A 20,042-nucleotide genomic window follows, 5' to 3' on the forward strand; every position below is an offset into this window, starting at 1 on the left:
AAACCAGACTCAAGGGTGACTCTGTCTATGATGCTGTAAAAGGCTGAGCTGTTGGGAAAGAAGAGAGAGCAGTGGTGTCCAGGGGCTGGGAAATGGAGGACGGGATGATGCAAAGGACTGGAGGAAATTTTCGAGGGGAGGGAGCTGTCTGCATCTCGAATGTGATGGCTCAGTGAGTTATGCATTTGTTAAAACTCCCAGAGCCATCACTTTTTAGAAGGGTCAATTTTACCATATGGAAATCATACCTTAATTAAAGGAAATGAAACAACAACAAAAAAAACCCCCCTACAGATCCTGAAATGATGGAAAAACCCAAAGAGCCTCTCTGGCCTTTGGAGGGCTTGTGTGGTTGGCTGGGTCCTGATTTGTCTCATTGCCTTCTGCTTGGACGCCATGGGAGGCACAGGCATTTCCTGTGGATGGGGAGGAGGCCAGGACTCTGGCTCAGCTGTAACACTTCCCTGGGGAAATGTAGCCGAAGTGGAAAATTCACACCTGGATGCCTGAGTGTTGGCTAATGGGAACCCAATGGTTCATGTCCAGGAAATAACTAATGACATCAGGCTCATCGGGTTAAGAAAGCCAGAGCCCACGAGGGAGGCGGGGGAGCACGGTGGATGACACGGTTAATGTGGAGTGCGTGGAGGGGGTGCGGCCCCCGCCTGATGGATGGTTCAGCCAAGTGGCAAACTTATGGGCGTAAAATCACCTCTTGTGATGGGTCAGTTTCAGTTCCGGCAGGCGACAAAGGTCCTGTTAGTGCCTCCATCATTAAGCAATATAGACACAGGTAATTTGCTTCACTCTTCGGAGGCAAAGTTAAATGACTCATCATTATCTTATTAATGCAATCACAGGCTGAAAATGCAGCCTTCCTGGCATTTCGCCTCGGCAGCACTTTCTGGAGGGGTCAGATGTTCACAGCCTCTCTGTCTCACTTCCTTGAAGGTTCCTTTCTCTTCCCAAAAGCTCACGGTTTGTTCCCCTGCCTCCCCGGGTCACTGGGCAGATGCTTGCTTGGGATGACATTCTACAGCTGCGCACGTCAGGGTTTGGAGAAGGGGTGCGTTCAGTTGCAAGTGATAACATCCAGCTGAAAGTGACTTAAAACGGAAGGTCTTCCTTTTTCCTGACACAAGACGCTGCGGGTGAGTGTTCTGGGGTTACTTCAGCTTCACAGTCATGTCAGGGTTCTGGTAGGCCTCTTTGAGTTTTTCTCAGTCTTTACGTTTCATCAAAAGATGGCAACAGCAGTTCCAAAATTACCTGCTCACCTATCTGTGTGCAAAGGTCGCAAGAAGGAGTAGCAAGTAAGGGCTTTCTTTGCCTCTGTCTTTCTGCCTCTCTCTGTCTCTTTGCCTCCCACCACTCCCTTTAAAAGAGAAAGCAGAACCATTTTCCCCAAGATCTCCGGATTTTCTCACTGACTGGGATGGGTCATGCGTTGATGTCCGAGCTGTAAGGACGTGGGGAAGTGCTTCTCTGGTGATTTCAGCGTCTACAGCAGGAGGCAGGTTTTGCAGGATGGCTTTGGGGCAGATGGCAGACAGTTACAGCACGTTGCCTCAGAACACCACCTAAGCAGTGGCTGGCGGGGGTCCGTGTTTGCCCCCAGAGCCCCCTCTCTGCATCCTGAAGCCCAACTGCAGGGTCCTCCTGTGGGTGAGGTAGCGGTCTATGAAGAGCAAGAAAGAACGCACCCCCACCCTGTCCCTGACTTTGCAGCCCAAAAACCTACTGTAAGAGAAAGTTGTTCATATAGTGAAGAAAACAAAACAGACCTCCAACGCTCTTAGAAACCAATGTTCCCAATAAGCCCAACCTCACAGAAACTCCCAAAGTACTAATATCTTTTAAATTTCCAACGATCAGGGTGCCAGATGTTTGATACTAGGGGCTTTCTCTTTTCAGCAGGAAAATGTCCCAAGTCCAGCCACTTTTTAAAAATGTGTTTATTTTTAAATAAACTAGAGGGGCTGCTCTCTAGTTGAGGTGCTCGGGTTTCTCTCGTGGCGCACAGGCTTCAGCAGTTGCGGGTGTCGGGGCTCAGTAGCTGTGGGTCCCGGGCTCTAGAGCACAGCCTCAGTAGTTGTGGCAAATGGTCTCAGTTGCTCCGTGACAGGGGAGGTCTTCCTGGATCAGGGATTGAACCCGCGTCTCCTGCATCGGCAGGTGGAATCTTTACCACTGTGGCACATGGGAAGCCCTCAACGACCTTTGAGTGTCATCTTTCTCTGCCGTGTCCTAAGCCCTGTCTCCTTCCTTGGTTCAGTTTCTGGCCTCTTGCAGGGAGCCAGTCTCCCTTCTCTGCCCTCCTCAACCCGTTGATTTGGAAGGTTAAAAACACACAAAATAAAATAAAACCTGTGAAAGCAGAGACATTACATTTTCACACTATATGAAGTCAGAAGCTCTGGGTGGGGGCAGGGGGCCCAAATGTCATTTCTCTCCTCTCTTGGGTGGTTGTTGTTCAGTTGCTAAGTCATGTCTGACTCTTTGTAACCCCGTGGACTGCAGCATGCCAGGCTTCCCTGTCCTTCACTGTTTCCCAGAGCTTGCTCAAACTCATGTCCATTGAGTCAGTGATGCCATCCAACCATTGCATCCTCTGTTGTCCCCTTATCCTTTTGCCTTCAATATTCCCCAGCATGAGGATCATTTCCAGTGAGTCGGTTCTTCGCATCAGATGCCCAAAGGATTGGAGCTTCAGCTTCAGCATCAGTCCTTCCAGTGAATACTCAGGATTGGCTTCCATAGGTTATCAAGTCTCAGAAGATACAGGCGGGCAGGACAGTAGTCTGCGTCCAGAAGGTGTCCCCTTCTGTGTTTTCTGATCTGGCTTCTCCGACAGACAGAATTGCTGAAAGAAACGTGATAGCCCCCATGTGACTGTGAGAGCCTCCCTTGGACAGCAGGCCTGGCTCCTGCTACTCTTCTGGCTCCGCCCCCTTGTCAACCTGGCCCCTCACCTGCTAGGGTGCCTTCTCTGGCTTCTGGCACCCACTGCAGCCATCAGGTTGACTGTCAACCCTAGCACTGCAGGGCCCACAGCAGCCAGACCAGCCCCCTTAGGAGCAGAGACTGCCAAGCTGTTTAGCCAAGCAGCAGGCAAGTCCTTGGAGCCTAGCGCCTTGGGTCCCCTCCCTGAAGCGCCCAGCCGCTGTGCTTTTCTGATTCCGTCTTCGTTTCTGCTCTTTTCAGATTGCTTTGGTTCCTATAAGCTATGCCTGATTTGGAAGGTGAAAAGCAAGAAACAAAACTTGCAAAACCAGAAACATTAATTTTCCACGCTATACAACATCAGAAGCTCCGGACCGCGGGCCTGCAGGCGCTTCTCTCCCTTCTCTTAGGGAATGAAGCCCTGGGGCTTCCTTGAAGATTCAGAGGGCTTTTCCTTGCATATTTCCGGCCTCTGACTCCCCATCAGATGAAACAGCCAAGGGTCTTATGATTAGACGGAGCAGGGAGGTGTCTCGTGGGGAGGGTATGATGCTCAAGGATGAGTGATCCTTGAGGCATGAGCGTGACGGAGCTTTCGGCAGCTTTGAGGAAGGAAAGAAGAACAGATGGGACAAGATGGGAAGTCAGGAAAAGGAGGGGAAAAGGAGCAGATTGTTTATGTCGTATTTAAGCTCTTCAGACACCTCCAAAGAAAGCACTTCTGCTCCCTGCCCAGGTGATGGCAGAGAGACAAACAGGGGTTAAGTAACTTTCCAGGAGTCACACAGCTGGCAAGAGCCGGAGCCAGAGGATCTGAAGCCACCGGCATGGCCCTCCAGCACCCTGGGATCCAGGCAGGCAGTGTGGCTGGGCCAAAAGGAGGCAAGGAGGGCTGGGTCTCCACTGTGTCTCAGCCCCCCTCCCGCGGCAGGCCTCAGTTTTCCCAACTGTGCAGAACTAGCCTGAGCTGGTTTCTGGCTGCCAGTCTCAGGGGGAGGGGGCTCCTCCCTGCTCTGTGGGGGCCACGCGGGGACGTGACTTCTCACTGGGAATGGAGGGGGGCACTGGATTCTTCTGGTCACATGACGCAGGACTGTCAGCCTGGAGGACCGAGGCTGGCTGCACCCACTGCGTGGGCTGCAGTCATGCCTAGGAAAGCGCTGGCCAGCCGTCCAGGGAGTGGGGCCTGCACCCATTCCCTGTGTTCCTGCTTCTTGCTTTTCTTTCTTTGCACTGGCTTCTGATGCCCCTCCTCTCTCCACACCGCTCACCCCAAGGAAAGGGTGGGCTGCTCACGGCGGAGTGTGGAGTGAGTGCCTTTGTCTCACACAGTCTGGCTGCGTTATGTCCAGAGAGGCTTGGACCTCTAAGAAGAGTGACCACAGCTCAGCCTCAGTTCCTCCTTCATCTCCCATCTGGAAAAGAGAGAGGAGACATTAGAAGTCCTAGGGAAACTCCAGTCCTGCTTAGAAAGATGAGTGTTCATGTGACAGAGGTGGTCACATGACTTGTCCCAGCTTCAGCTTTCTGTCCACCCCCTCGCACACACACACACACACACACACACACACACACACACCACATGCTGCCTATGAGTCATCCCTGTGAAGCCTCCCCTCTGCATGGAGGAGGCTGTCGGGCTGCCAGAAATTCCATCACTGACTCATCTCATCCTGCAGGAACCTTGTCATGATGCTCTGGCTTCCACACTGAAAGAAGAAGAAGAATAACAAAAACTCACATGTTGCGACTGCTGCTTAGAGGCTAGACACATGAATTTACAGGGATAACCTCATGTAATTGTTTCAACTCCCTTACGAGGGTGGTTCTGATGTTATTTAGCCCCATTTTAGAGATGAGAAAGGTGAGGAAGGGCCTGACATCACAGCATCGGCAAGGATCGAAGATGGGGTGTGAGCCCTGGCCTCCTGGTTCCCATTGTCTGGCTTTGCTCCCAATGCCTGTTTCCTTCTTTGAAAGCCAGAGGTGCCAACATTCAAAGCAGGTTCTCTACTTTCAGGCTGGAACATCACTCAGGGCGCTGGGGCTTCTGTTGGCACCGGAACACATACAGCAGGAAATAGAGTGCACCGAACGGGTCGGATTTGCCTGAGCCTCAGTATCCCAGGTTTAGGGGCGCACCTTCGGGGAAAGATCACAGCTGGCTCCGAGGCTCCCTTTAGCCTGTCTTCACCTCCCCCCTGACGAGCCGTGCAGTGTCAGGGCTTGACTTGGCTCCACAGAGGCAATTTTAAAAAGGCATCTCACTCACAGCTATTCAGATTTCAGAAATAAATGCTCTGCACCACTGATCAGAACGCCCGGAGTCAACAGAGCTGGTGACAACTTAAGAAATGCACCCGATACTTAAGGCTTTCATCTTAATTATACATGTTCAAATCATAGACAGATTTTCTCCTTCTGGTCCTGAATATCAGAGCTGCCAAATCCAATTGAATCATCTTCTTTTAAATGCATTTTTGCGGTATGCGTTTCGCCGTTTTCCCAATTTCCATTGTAAACGAGCACCAGAATTGTGCTGAGGGCCCTTTTCTTACAGGCTGCATTATTCAACCAGCAAATGAAGAAAGGAAAATGCTGATTGCAACGAATTAAAAAAACAGTCCCGGGCATCCTCCCGGGTTTGGCTAGGACGGACTGTGGCCAGGTCCAGGGACAGCCATCTTTGTTGCAGGGTTTCTGTCCCTTTACCCAGGCAGAGACGGCTGGAGGACTGTTTTGTACCTTCTGGGGGGAAGCATCCACTCTAAATGGGCTGGGCGGAAAGAGTGCCATGGACGTTGGCAAGCCTGTTGCCATAGCACCACCGCTGTCATCAACAGAGAGGCCACGGGCTTTAATTTCTGTGGTACCTTGGCTCAGATGGACTGGGAGACGCATCATTCCCAGGGAAGGATTTGACTGTCACGAGCCCTGCAGACAGCCAGTGTCCTTGTCCACCAGCTGATGCCCCCAGGTCTGCCTTCCCAGGAATCGGGTGAGGTGAGATGAGGGGCTCCCCAGCTTAAGGTGACAGCAGCTGGCAGGAACCCAATGCCTGGAATTCTACTGAGGTCTGCCTTCCATGTCTTTTCTCCTTGGTTCTTTGCACACATCCTGGTTCTTTGTGCCTGCATCGTACCTCTACTTTCTCCTTTCTGATCAGTTTCTTGCTTGTTGATTTCACTTCAAGGCCAAAGTCCTTCGGGGTATCAGAGTAGGGATCACTGGACTCATTTCACAGAAGAGAAGAGTATGCCTCTAGCTCAGACTGAGCTCTGGAGCTGAGTTGTCTGCAGCTGGATCCCAAGCGTGGGCAAGTTATTTAACATCAGGGGTCATGAGCATGGCGCCCTTGAAATAGGATGAGTGCCCTTGTAAAGGGGCTTCCCTGGTGGCTCAGCAGTAAAGAATCCACCTGTGATGCAGAAGATGAGGGAAACCCAGGTACGATCCCTGGGTTGAGAAGATCCCCTGGGGAAGGTCATGGCAACCCACTCCAGTATTCTTGCCTGGAGAACCCCAGGGACAGAGAAGCCTGGCAGGCTACAGTCCATAGTGTCTGAAATAGTCGGACACGACTGAAGCGACTGAGCACGCACACCCTTGTAAAAACAGACCCAAGAGAGCTATATTGCCCTCTTTCCACCATGCATGGATACATCGAGAAGTCAGCCACCTACAGCCTGGAAGACAGTCTTCATCGGAACCTGATCACCTTGACACCTGATCTCAGACGTCTGGACTCCACAACCACGAGAAATAAATGTATGCCGTTTGTAGGCCACCCAGTCCGTGGCACTTTGTCATGGAAGCCGGAGTCAACCAACACAGCTGGTTGGGCACCTTTCACACGCGATGCAGCCCATGCTGCTGAATCTACAACTTTTTTGTTGTCGTTGTTTGAGTCAAGGGTACCCACTTTACAGTTGAGGAAAGTGAGGCTCTGAGACATTCTTGGACTTGGAAGTCACCTGGTATGTAGCAGGAGCAGGAATCTGAAGAACCAGTTCTGACTAGTTCCATATTTAACCACTACAAGGCGGTATGCAGAGTTACATAGTTTAACTCTAGCAAAAGTTAAACTGGTTCAAACCTACTAAGTGTGAACTTCTCCTGAACGGCCTCTGCTCTGTCATTCTCTCTCCACCTCCTCAGCTAAGGAAATTCCAGCCAGGGCTCAGGGTTTTAAACACTGGCACGAGGCTCTCTTTGCATTTGTATTTTTAAATTTTACAAGTGGTTTTGGATTTCCTAGGGTGGGCGGTCAGTTGCTCAGAAGGGGTAGTTGAGCCCAGGATTGATTGCAGTTTTTTTGAGGGATCTGTGACTTCTACCTTTCACCCCGATGGAACCATCCAGAGCCTTGCACACAGCCGGGTCTCAATGTGCCCATCAAAGGATCTTAGTCCCAGCTGCCTGGATGACCGCGGGAGCCCTCTGAAACTCCCTCAGTCCTGCTCCAGAAGCAGCAGGCAAGGCCAGCTGCATAATTTGTAGAGCCTAGCTCAAAATCAAAATGCAGGGCTTCGCAGGGGCTCAGTGGTTAAGAACCCACCTGCCAGTGCAAGCGATATGAGTTCGACCCCCGGTCTGGGAAGATCCCACATGTCAAGAAGCAACTAAGCCCGTATGCTGTAACTATTGAACCCGTGCTCTGAAGTCCGGGAGCCGCAACTACTGAAGCCCACGGGCCTAGAACCCGTCTCAGCAACAGGGGAAGCCACTGCGATGAGAAGCCTGCACACTGCCACTAGAGAGCAGCCCGCACAGCGACGAAGACCCAGCACGGCCAACAGAATACAGGAATAAAATAAAAACAAAATAAAAATGCGGGGCTCCTTGCTCTAAAAGCAGAAGAAAAGCGTGCCCTTCCTATCAGAATATTTTTTGTCTCTCTAACTGTGGTGCTGGAGAAGACTCTTGAGAGTCCCTTGAACTGCAAGGAGATCCAACCAGTCCATTCTAAAGGAGATCAGTCCTGAATATTTGTTGGAAGGACTGATGCTGAAGCTGAAACTCCAATGCTTTGGCCACCTGATGGGAAGAACTGACTTATTGGAAAAGACCCTGATGTTGGGAAAGGTTGAAGGTGGGAGGAGAAGGGGACGTGAGATGGTTGGATGGCATCACCAACACAATGGACATGAGTTTGAGTAAGCTCTGGAGTTGGCGATGGACAGGGAGGCCTGGCGTGCTGCAGTCCATGAGGTCACAAAGAGTCGGACACAACTGAGCGACTGAGCTGATCTACAGTGTTGCACTCCCTCGGTGTGGAAATACTTGTGGGGTGAGTGCTGACGCTTGGGGCTTGACCCCACAGTTTGGAGCACGGGGTGCACACGTTGGGTCCTGGACCCCAGTGACCCAGGTTCCCTCCAGGGATGGGAGGGGACAAGAGATCGGAAGACTGAGGATCAGCCCCGGGGAGGTGGGGAGGCCAAGGAGGCCCCTCCCCTGAGCCCACTGCGTCATCCCATTGGACTTCACTGACAAATGGCAAGAATTTTAAGATGGGCGCTTCTGAGCACGGAGCCCTGGGGGACCTCACTGGCCACACACCCACGGAACTGGTCTTGACAGCGAGTCTTAGAGCTCGGGTGCTTCTGCAGGTGCAGACATGTTAACCCTCCTCCCCGGTCATTCACTGGCAGTTGGCATTTCTCTGCCTGGGCAAGATTCCCTGGGTGACGCCCACTGGCTCACTGCCCAGGAGATTCAGTCTCTGGCCTGCTGGAGGTGCAGCTGTCTCCAGGCAACACTCCCCCCCCCCCCCCCGCCCCCCCTGCCGCCTCAACAAGGTGTCCCTCCCGGCTCCCTGGTTCTGCCCACATCTGGGGCTCCTTCAGCTGGAGTATCAGCCCCCGAAGCAGTGGGGACCAGCTGGTTCTATGTCCCATTTGCATTGTATGGGGTGGGAGTCGGGGGAGTGAGTGATGAAGGTGCTAATAAGACGGAGTGCTAATTAATTGTGGCAGGCTGTATAGCTTTACTGGTTTAATGCTGAAAGGAAAAGGCATTTATTGCTTTCTTCCTTCCACCAGCCCTCCTATACAATTATTTCATCTGCTGCAGAAAATGCACAGATCACTAATAATTGTTAAATCTGATCATCATGGGCCTGCAAGCCCCAGGCAGCCTGCTCAGCACATTCCTGGCTCCCGATCCGCACCACCAAGTTCAGGGAGCAGACAGCGGGCATGGCAAAGGGGAGGGTGACACCCCTATTCCTCAGGGGATGGGAGAGGACCAGACCCATTCCCACAATGTGCCTCTTGCCCTGACTCCTACTTTCCCGTGCAAAATACTGTTTAATCCCCCCAGTCCCTTTGTGTGTGTATTTGTTGTTTTTTTGGTCAGTTGCTAAGCTGTGCCCGACTCTTTGCGACCCCCTGGACTGTAGCACGCTGGGCTTCCCTGTCCTCCACTATCTCCCTGAGTTTGCTCAGCCTCATGCCCATTGAGTAGGTGATGTCATCCAGCCATCTCATCCTCTGTCGTCCCCATCTCCTCCTGCTCTCAGTCTTTCCCAGCATCAGGGTCTTTTCCAGTGAAAAACACCAGGTCTTCGCAAGAGGTGGCCAAAGGATCGGAGCTTCATCATCAGTCCTTCCAAGGAATATTTAGGGTTGATTTCCTTTAGGATGGACTGGTTTGATCTCCTTGCTGTCCTTAAGCAAGGCCAGCAAAAGCTGTCATTTTGGGAGAAGGTGCCTGCCAGATGTGGCATTGTGAAGCTATAGCCCTGCAGGTGGAGAGCAGGGGAGAAACACGCCTGCTATCTCTCTTCCTGTCTCCCATCTCCAGCCAGGGCTCCTCTTGGCTGCAGCCAGCAGACACCTGAGGACAGCTCCCGGAGTCCAAGTTGGGCGGAGCAGGTGGAGAATTGATGTGGGGGTTGATGGAGTTGGATTGGAGATAATAGATGCTTTCTCAGTGAATGGTCAGGGGCCTCAGAATGGATGGGGTGACTCAGAGACGACTCCAGACTATGAGAGCCTCTATTTGGTGCCTGGGCAGACAGATCCAGGGTGGATGGAGCTTGGGCTTGTCTAGACCAGCACCTGTCAAACTGTACCGTATATATTAGTAAAACGCTCCCCTCAACCCAAGGATCTTATCAAAGTGTACCACTTATACTAATACAAATCCCTCCCCCAACCCAGGGATCTTGTTAAAATGCAGATTTTTGCCTCAGCAGGTCGGAAGTGGGGTGTATTTTTTTTCTAAGAAGATCCCAGGTGATGCCTCTACAGCTGGTCCGTGGACCGCACATTGAGTAGCCAGCCTAGCTAGCGCAGGCCTTCATTCCCCCATGATCACGTGCCCCTCACAGGGGCTGGGTGGCCAGTCCTGGTCATCCATTTCCATCTGTCCTGTCCTCCCTTGCCCTTTGTCCATCTGTTAATCATTTTGGAATGCCTGTGAAATCCCTCTGTCTCCCTCCACCTCATGTGAGGATAGATAAAGGCATTACTTACTATCTGGCCAGAAATCAACTCCTCTAAGATGGCCTGACCTGGGGTAACTGACGAAGAGAAAACTTTAATTGGCTCCAATTAACACAAACAAATTGGTTCGACATCATTGCAATTATCAGTTTTCTCTTCTCACCCTGAATCTGCGGTTCATTTCTCAACTTGCCAAAGAAATGCCCAGAATGGAGTTTTAAAGGGCTGGTGGCCCCTGCTGGTGTTGGTGGGCTCTGGGGGTTCATGGCCCCCAGTTCCCTTGCAGCGCAGGGTCTGGGGTAGGTAGGGAGTTGCCACTTCCTGGGCCTTTGCCACGTGCTGGACTCCATGCTGGCAGGGACTCAGTGACACGGTTACTGGTCTCCCCCGCTCTCTGCAGAGGCGATAGTTGCCCATTTCTAAGGAGGAGGAAACGGAAACTTGGCTGGGAGTTCTGGCAAAGCTAGACCTGGGTTTGCGACTGGTTCCAAAATCAATGGGTTTCGTTCACTTGCACATATGGCTTCCAAGTAGGACCAGGAGCAGGAGAGAGAGATGAGGCAGCACCTTCGGGTGCTAGATTTAAGGAGGGGCTTCCCTGGAGGCTCCTCTGGTAAAGAATCTGCCTGCAATGCAGGAGACCCGGGCTTGATCCCTGGGTCGGGAAGATCCCCTGGAGAAGGGAAAGGCAACCCACTCCAGTATCCTGGCCTGGAGAATTCCTTGGAGTGTATAGTCCACGGGGTTGCAAAGAGTCGGACACTTTGTGACGCTATTAAAGTGAGTGACTTTCACTTCACTTTAAGGAGGGGAGGTCAAAACTCGGTTACCAAGACAGATGATATATCTATACTTATAAGTGTGTGTCTGCTAAGTTGCTTCAGTCGTGTCCGACTCTTTGCGACCCCATAGACTGTAGCCCGCCAGGCTCCTCTGTTCATGGGATTCTCCAGGCAAGAATTCTGGAGTGGGTTGCCATTTCCTTCTTCAGGGGATCTTCCCGACCCAGGGATTGAACCCGCAGCTCTTATGTCTCCTGTCTTGGCAGGCGGGTTCTTTACCACTAGCGCCACCTGGGAAGCCCTATGTCTATGTCTGTATCTGTGTCTATTGACTACCCTGCATGGAATGTGGAGTCTTAGATCTCCAACCAGAGATCATAGCCTCCCCTCCTGCAGTGGAAGTGTGGATTCTTAACCACTGGACTGCCAGGGAAGTCCCAAGATGCATAATATTTTAAACAATAAAAAGTAATGCAAAATATTCATGATGAAAAAATCATCCACATTTAATCAGGATCTAGTAGGGCTGGGATGAGGGACAGGAGAGTGAGGCCTGGATTTAACGTTTGTGTGTTTTGTTCATCGTGGATTTTCAGATCAGGCCCATTCTACACAGGTGGGGAATCGGATTCTCCTTGTTTCAGCACCTGTAAAAGAGGACACAGAGGCTTTCCTCCAAGGTGTGCAAAGAACACGGCCCCAAAGAGCAGGTCCTAAAGAAACGCTCCCTCTCTTTCCTTTCCTCTTCATGATCTTGTCCCAATCTGGTTCTTTCCTGCCTCCAAGATGCTTGAAACTTAGTTACCACTTATGCCTGTGAAAGCACTCTCTCTTTTTGGCGGGATCTTAGTTCACCCACCAGGAATTGAACCCAGGCCCTTGACAGTGAAAGCACCAAGTCCTAACCACTGGCCCACCAGGTAATGCCCAAGATCACTCATCTTTTAGCAAGGATGCTCCATGTATCTGATAGCGAGGCCCTCAGCAATCTTATCTCTCAGGGAGATAGGCCTGGGAGATGGACTGAGCTTTTTGAGTGCTCCCTTAAATTTCGAGCTGGAGGCTTGCTTCACTCTAGCCCTGGGTCTTCTTCAAGTGCTCAAGAAAATCTTTACCTCCCATCTTCCCACCTTCCTCCCCAGCTTGCTCACCTGGATGGAACCTCAGGGAAGGGAAGCCCACCCCCACACTCTGCTCAGAGACCGAGGGGTCTGGGGAGGAGGGTGTGTGCAGTGGGGGAGGGGCGAGGACCGGAGTAGATGCCCATCTCTGTTCACGTTGAGGTGATCCCTTGCTTCCCCTTTCCAGACTAGAAGTTGGGATGCTTAAATGTCAGTCGTCTTTGAATGATGGCATTTTTAACATTAGTAGAGGGCAGGGGTGGGTGGGGAGAGGGAGGCAGGAGGTGGTGGTGGAGATCCACAACGGCCCTCTCCTCTGGTTCAAGTGACAGGCAGTGGCAGGGGCCCCAGAGGTCTACCATGCTCCTGGCACGGGCTGAGAGAGAAGTGTAGGATGGCATGGCCTGTCTGGATCCCTCTGCCCTCCTGCCGTGTTGTAGGAGGGTCACCTGGCCTTGCTCTTTCCCACGTGCGAACTGTTCCCAGACCTGGGTGTTGCCTTTGGGAAGGATGCCTCCTGCCGCTGAGCATTCTGGGACTGAGCATCACCCACCCCAACTCCCACTCCCGGGTGTCCTCTGCTGCTGAGCATTCTGGGACTAAGCATCACCTCCCCACTCCCGGGTGTCCCCTGCCACTGAGCGGAGAGGAAGGACCACAGGCATCTCTCCCCTCAAGAGTGTGAAGATTAATTAGGTGAATCTGGAAGTGAGGAGTGCAGCCCTTTTCGCTCCAGGCTCCTCCTCCAGGGAGGAGACCTTCCATCAGAGTGGAAAGGATTCCTGGGCCATTGGTCCTGGGAGGAGCCTGTGCCTCCCTCCTCGCCTGGCCCTCCTCTGTCCCCCAGACCCAGGGTGTCTCCTCCCCTCTGCCCTCTCCCGCTGCAAATCAATTTCAGCAGGGAAAAGACCAAGGCTATTACAGTTAACACCACTCCGCCTGGAGTCGCTGGGTCTTTGCTATTCATCATTCCTAATTAATTAAAAAGTAATTACTTATGGATCCGACTTTCATTATTTACACCCCCCGGGCTGTGAGGATATTACTTTCCTTGGTCCCTCTGGTACTCTGAGCTGCTCTGGAGCCAGCAATTGCAGTGCCAAGCATGGCAAGGGCCGATCACATGTGGGCATCCTAGTTAGGGGGCTGGGGTTTTAGTCCCCATAGGAGGCCAGATGGGCCTCAGGGATCTGCAGCACCTTCTGAGAGCCCAGGAGGGGACTTGAGGAGCTGGAGCAGCTCTGGTCTGCTCACCTGGCAGGCCAACCTTCTCAAGATGGGCGGTGTGCATGCATGCTAAGTTGCCTTAGTTGTGTCCAACTTTTGTGACCCCATGGACTGTAGTCCACCAGTCTCCTCTGTCCATGGGATTCTCCAGGCAAGAATACTGGAGTGGGTTTCCATGCTCTGCTCCAGGGGATCTTTCTGATCCAGGGACTGAACCTGCGGCTCCTGCATTGAAGGCAGAGTTTTTACCGCTGAGCTACCGGCGAAGCTATCTCAAAATGAGAACAACCTCCGAAGCTTTACTACTCAACAGGTAGTCACAGATTAGGACCCTCAGCATCACCTGACTGCTCATGAGATATGCAGACCCTCGGTCCCCACTCCACACCCGCTGAACCAGAATCTGCATTCTAACAACATCCCCGGGGTCTTCTGGTGCACATTCCAGTGTGAGAGGCAGGGCTCCTGTGGACCGAGAGCAAAGCTCGTTCGTGACAACTCTCCCTGTCGCTGCATGCGCTCTTCAGGTTCTGTATGGTGGCAAGAGCCCCCCACCCCCTGACTCCCCAACCCAGGTCCTCAGTGAGCTAACTCTCCACCTAGGGCAGCTGTTGTCAGGACAGATGGGGATGAATTCTATGAAAGTGCTTTGGAAGCTGCAACTGGCACTTCAAATGGCATCAGAATCAATTTTCAGCCGGCCCGTGTCTGTCTGCCAGCCTCCCAGACTGTCTCCCACAGTTCAGTCCTTTTCCATCGCTTTCCTACCTTCCATGCGCATTTGTTGGGGTTCTGTCTGCTCCCTCCTCCAGGTGGCAAGAATCCTGGAGTGGGTTGCCATGCCCTCCTCCAGCGGATCTTCCCAACCCAGGGTTCGAACCCACCTTTCGTCTCCTGCTTTGGCAGGCAGGTTCTTTACCGCTAGTGCCACCTGGGAAGCCCCAATCTGGTAAGTGCATCTGGGCTAGTTCCTCGTGGATGTGGGGCTGACACATTCCCCTGCTGACCCCACAACAAAGTTGTAAGAGCATTTGACACACGGGGTTTTCTCTCTCCCGAGGCTTGTGGAGTACGCACACGTGGACAAGTGACTGCTCTGAGTGTTAGTTAACTAGTGGTCAGATGGGGATGCTCCCGTGGGCAGAGTTGGTGTGAGGCATCAGTGGGTACACACCACTCATGCTTTACGATCGTCTCCTCAATCTTAGGCTTGGCTTCAGAGTCCCTGGGAGCTGGCCAGGGCACACCTGGGCTCAGGGAGTCACCTGGGGAAGGTCTGATACTTTTCACATTTCTAGCCAGGGCGGTGTGTGCAGAAATGGGCACCTTAGGGATACAGAGGCTAGTCTGGGGACATCTAGGGTGCTGTGGGTTCCTCTAGCTGAGAAGCAGAGGAGTCCTAAGTAATGGGCGTGGCCTTCGGGATGGTGGCCAGACCTCCCAGGCTGCTCCCTTGGTGGCTGCTGCCACTGGGGGGCTTGGGCAATGGAGGCCATGTGTGCGAAGGCGGGAGGTTCTGAGCATGCAGCTCCCTATGTTGTTTAGGAACTCTGAATGTGTTTCAGGGAGTCAGTCCTGCTGGACTCCTGCAGGACACTGGCCACACCAGGGGGCCCTGGTGAATCTGCCCTGATGTTTAACCGTGCACAAGAGATGCCCAGAATAAGAGCCAGGGAGTGGCTGTGCGATGGGAGGTGAAGGGCGGGGGCCTGGAAAGGCGAGGGTGGAAGGAAGTGGGGTGGGGTGTCCGGGAGGGGCCGGTGCAAGTGAGGAAAGACAGTCATGCTCCGGGTGATCCCGGCTGTTCGGACTGCGTGCCCTCAGGCGGGGCTCTGCTCTCGGAGGAGGGCAGCAGGTCTGGAGACCTGAGCCTGCAGGTCTCGGAGAGGAGGCGCGGTAACGGCCACCCTTGGCAGGGCCTCAGCCCTTTGTCTGCTGCCTCTCTGAACTCTAGAGAAACTTTCAGCCGTCGCTGGCCTGGGTGAGCTGCATCTGGGGTCACCATACCCGCCGGCTCCCAGTTCTATAGAGGGAACCTCGTCTCCCCACCCCACACTTCCTCATGTCCCTTCTTTCCCCAGTGACGCGTGGCAGGCTAATGTATTGCAGTATTAATTGGCGTGTTGTTTTCACTGCTGTGGAGGCGTCAGGCCGTCTGGAGCGATTTGGTTTGGTTCTCTGTACTGCAGGGCGAGTCTTTCTGTCTGCTTGTCTTGAGGCATTTGCAGGGCAGAAGCTGTGAAGACCACCCTCTCTCCTCTTGGTTCCTGAAAAAGCCTTGACTCACCCAGTAGATGGTGCTGGGGGCACCCGGAGCAGAAGAGAGAGGGCTGAGGCTTTGCAGGGGCGGATATAGGAGCAGCAAAGGGAGGGAGGTTCTCCAAGAACAGGAAGGAAGAGACAGAGGCTCCTTGGGTTTTGCTCCTTTGAGGTGCCCGGCGGGTGAGTTTGTGGAGAGTCGGGGGACGGGGCACCAGCGCTCTCTGTCTCTGCAGAACCGAAACTTGAACCTAGCCAGATGCTCGGGAACTGCTGAATTTCAAGGGATCGGCACAGATCGCAGACTCCCGAGATGTTTTAACTTTGCAAGGATGGCTGATTCCTTCCTGTGACTCTGGGCAGAGAGAGGCAGGAGGGAGCCCAAACTTTTAACGAGATTGAGTTTCTTGCTACCCCAATAGGAGGCATATTTGGAGTTAGACAGAACCTGACTTAAAGAAAGTGAAGCCCGGCACCACTCCCTGCATCCTGGAGCTGGAGATACAAATGTCTTCCACTGCATAACCCTGGAGGTAGGTGAGAATCCTTCACGAAGCCGGCGCCTTTGAGCTCCCGAGCCCCTCAAGAGCTCTGCCCATCTGTTTCCACCTCTCCCAGTTAACGGACTTGGTTCCCCAAGGCATGTAAGGGAAGGAGCGGTAGTTTCTGGCTTTGGTTAAAAGTGTTGACCGCCCAGTGGACATGCACGTGAACCTGGAGGAGATCAGCCCTGAGGGACACGCTCTGAGTCACGTGGAGCTCCTGGAGGATGCCACTCTGAGCAAGCGAGGCCGACACAAGCAGGGGCTCAGGAGGCCCCCGCCACCCTGTCCATGGTTCAGGCAGCGAACTTGGACTACACCACTCACGTGTGTGCTCAGTCATGTCCGACTCTTTGCGACCCCATGGACAGCAGCCCGCCAGGCTCCTCTGTCCATGGAATCTCCCAGGCAAGAATACTGGAGTGGGTAGCCATTTCCTCCTCTAGGGATCTTCCTGACCCAGGGATCAGTCCCCAGTCTTCCGTGTCTCCTGCACTGGCAGGCGGATTCTTTACCACTGAGCTACCTGGGAACTGCGACTGGGCAGACCCAAGGGTTAGGATCATGCAAGGCAATTCAAAGTGGCTGATGTAAACCACTCAGGGTCCAGCATTTGGCCCCCTCGCTTTCCAGATAACCTGAATCCCCACCTCCCCTTGATCATGTGAAAGTGAAAGGAGAAAGTGTTTGTCATTCAGTCATGTTTAACTTTTGTGACCCCATGGACTACAGCCTCTGTCCATGGAATTCTCCAGGCAAGGGTACCAGAGTGGGTAGCCCTTCCCTTCTCCAGGGGATCTTCCCAACCCAGGGATTGAACCCGGGTCTTCCGCATTGCAGATGGATTCTTCACCACCTGAGCCACCAAGGAAGCCCATTTGGTACTAGGAAGCCCCATCTATTCCAGTCCCCCACTCCAAGGATGCTGGGGACCCCTGAGAAACTCTTATGCATTTCCAAATCCAGTTATCTCATCCACTCATCAAGCTTGATCCTGCCTTCAGTCATCTTGTAACCAACTTCCCTAGGCTGCTGCCTACCACCTCCCCTGAAATTTGCCCGACATACAACACAAATACACCTTGTGTGCCAGAGCTGACTTACACCTGTATATGGTGCCAGTTGTTAGAGTTTGGGAATTCTGTGAGCTTGGTAGATTTGAGTGGACCATGGTGAGAGTATTTACACCGTGGAAATTGGCAAACTCTATGAAGTAAGGTTCCTACCTTTTCCCAATCTTTCCAGAGAGCCAGTTGTTAAACATTTTAGCCACACAGCACTGGGTAAGCCCCACTTACTTACCAAGACTTTCTCCCTGATGGCTCAGAGTGGGCAGAGGGCATGACAATCCAGAGAAACAAACCCAGGTGGTCTGCTTCCTCCCAGGATCCATGGAGTCCTGTCCTCACTCCCCAACCTTGACCTGGTTTCAGGCCTGGCCTCCTCTCCTCAGCACCCAGAACTCTCATCTTCTGAAGTGCCCTTGGAAGAGGAAATTTTATTTTTAACTTTAAAGCAATCATCATTTCAGAGGACGTGTTCATTGATATGCAGGGCATTTGTTCTCCATCTCAAATTCTCACACTGGAAGTGGATGCTGGCTTTGCAAAACCAAGAGGTCGATTGAGAGGGCAACCCTCTCCAAACAAGGGGCCAACCTGCTGCAGTTGGGAGGGTCAAACTCATGTCTCGAGATAAAAAAAAATACAACTGCAAGAAGCTTTTTTTAAAAAAAGTTTTCCCCAGGTCATTTATACTTCTATTTAATTTTAATTATTATTTTAATTATTTAATTTAAAATTTTAATGTATTTTGGCTCTGCTGGGTCTTCGTTGCTGCGGGGGCTTTCTCTAGCTGCCGCGAGAGTGCAGGCTTCTCTTGGCTGTGGTGCACGGGCTTCTCATCGTGGTGGCTTTTCCTGCGGAGCGTGGGCTCGGATGCCCTGTAGCATGAGGAATCTCCCTGGACCAGGGGCCAAACCCAGGCCCTCTGCATTGGCAGGCTGATTCTTAACCACTGGACCACCTGGGAATTCCTGCAGGAAGCTTTAAAAAATAAGACTTCCTTGCGGTCTGTTGTCTATCTGTGCACATGCATGCGTGCGTGTGTATGCTCCCGTGTGTGTGCACACGTGTGCATGTGTGCGCGTATGTATGCGTGTGTGCACGTATGGGTGCATGTATGTGTGTGTGTGCATATATGTGTGCATGTATGTGTATGTGTGTGCATGTATGTGTGTATATGCGCGTGTGCGCATGTATGGGTGCATGCGCGCGCGTGTGTGTGCAGGCCCTGTGTTCCTGGAAAACAACAACAATTCAAGGAATTCCCTCACCCTTCTGTCTGGAACACAGCTCATTGCAAAGAACCAGCCTTCCCCATTTGACTTAAATAAATCTTGTGGACCTATGACAAAGCCAGACACAGACCCTCCAAATTCTCATTCTTTGCTCCATAAATGACTAGCTGAACTGCTTGTCTCCACAGATCCATCGGAACAAGATGCTTCTTAGCCAAACTGCAGTTAAGCTTCTCTCCTTCTTCCAGCCCTTGACCTTTGGGGTGCCCACGCCTCGCTGGCTCACAGCCCCTCCTGAGTACAGACTGGCCTCGGGGTAAAACATCCTCTGATCTCGGATTCCATCTCGGCACCCTTTCATCCCACTTTCCCGCGCCTGGTTCTTCTAGCCTTGTTTGCTCCTCTCAGTAAAAGAGAACTCTTTTTACCGAACTCTTGAGATGCGTACAGATCTTATAGTCAAAGCATCTGCTCTGTTGCAAGGGCCCCCTGCCTTGACTGCAGCAGGACCTTCCTGCCCCAGCAATAATAACCCTTTTGAACAAGTCTTTCTTTACTGGGTTTGAATTTTGTTTTCATTTGACACTAGCCTCTGCTAGGGCATCGGGACAGTCTCTGACATAAGCCTTGTCGGGACACAAGGGGCAGACACAACGTGGGCAAAAGCAAACACAGGTCCAGGCAGAAGAGCCCTGATAGCGGACGGGGCAGGGAGAGAAGCAGAGGTCGGTTAAGGTTTTGTAGATTAGAGGAAAGGAAGACTGCTTCGTGGGCACAGAGATGGATGAGGCACATTACTTGTCTTCTCGAAAAAATTTGTTAAGGAGATTTCCCTAGCAGTCCAGTGGTTAAAATTTCACCTTCCACTGCAGGGGGCGTGGGTTTGACACCTGGAGAACTAAGATCGTACATGCCATGCGGTGAGGCCAAAAGAGAAAAAAATCGAACAAAAATTTGAAGAAAAAGAAAGGAAGCTCAGAAACAGCTTCAAGCTGCATCTGCTGTAGTTACCTACATCTTTAGTTCAGAGTAAGCTTGGTGCCACTCGGGTGAGTTGTTGGTCCCTGCAACTGATGTTATTTCTTATCTTGTTTCAGTGTGGAGTTCAGGCCAGGAGGAGTGCAGGACCAGGGCGCTGAGGGGCTAGGGCACCTCTAGGGGCTGTGACCTGGGCTTTCTTGGTACACAAGAGGAGGTGAGCCCCTCATATATGCTGGGCATGTTTCAGAAGAGCCAACAGCAGGAGAGGGGTTGCTGACAGGCAGGGCAGGTTAAGGTTTTTTATGTTCCAAGGAAAAGAAGAACTTGGGCTGGGGGTGCATGCCTCTTTTCAGTTAGTTTTCATAGCTGCTTTTTTTGACCCGTTTTGACCTGGGGCTTCCCACCTGGTGACTGGTAGCGAATCTGCCTGGTAATGT

At 52.3% G+C, this 20,042-nt stretch overlaps 1 long non-coding RNA gene across 1 annotated transcript; it reads left to right on the forward strand.

The window, feature by feature from the left end:
• Positions 1–982: 982 nt before the first annotated feature.
• Positions 983–19,180, forward strand: LOC121820664 (uncharacterized). The gene is made up of 3 exons (XR_006061324.2): positions 983–1,151; positions 16,206–16,316; positions 18,813–19,180. It is a non-coding gene; the product is annotated as an uncharacterized LOC121820664 (long non-coding RNA).
• Positions 19,181–20,042: the final 862 nt, after the last annotated feature.

Source organism: Ovis aries, chromosome 11 (genome assembly GCF_016772045.2).
Source record: "Ovis aries strain OAR_USU_Benz2616 breed Rambouillet chromosome 11, ARS-UI_Ramb_v3.0, whole genome shotgun sequence".
Taxonomy (NCBI): Eukaryota; Metazoa; Chordata; class Mammalia; order Artiodactyla; family Bovidae; genus Ovis; species Ovis aries.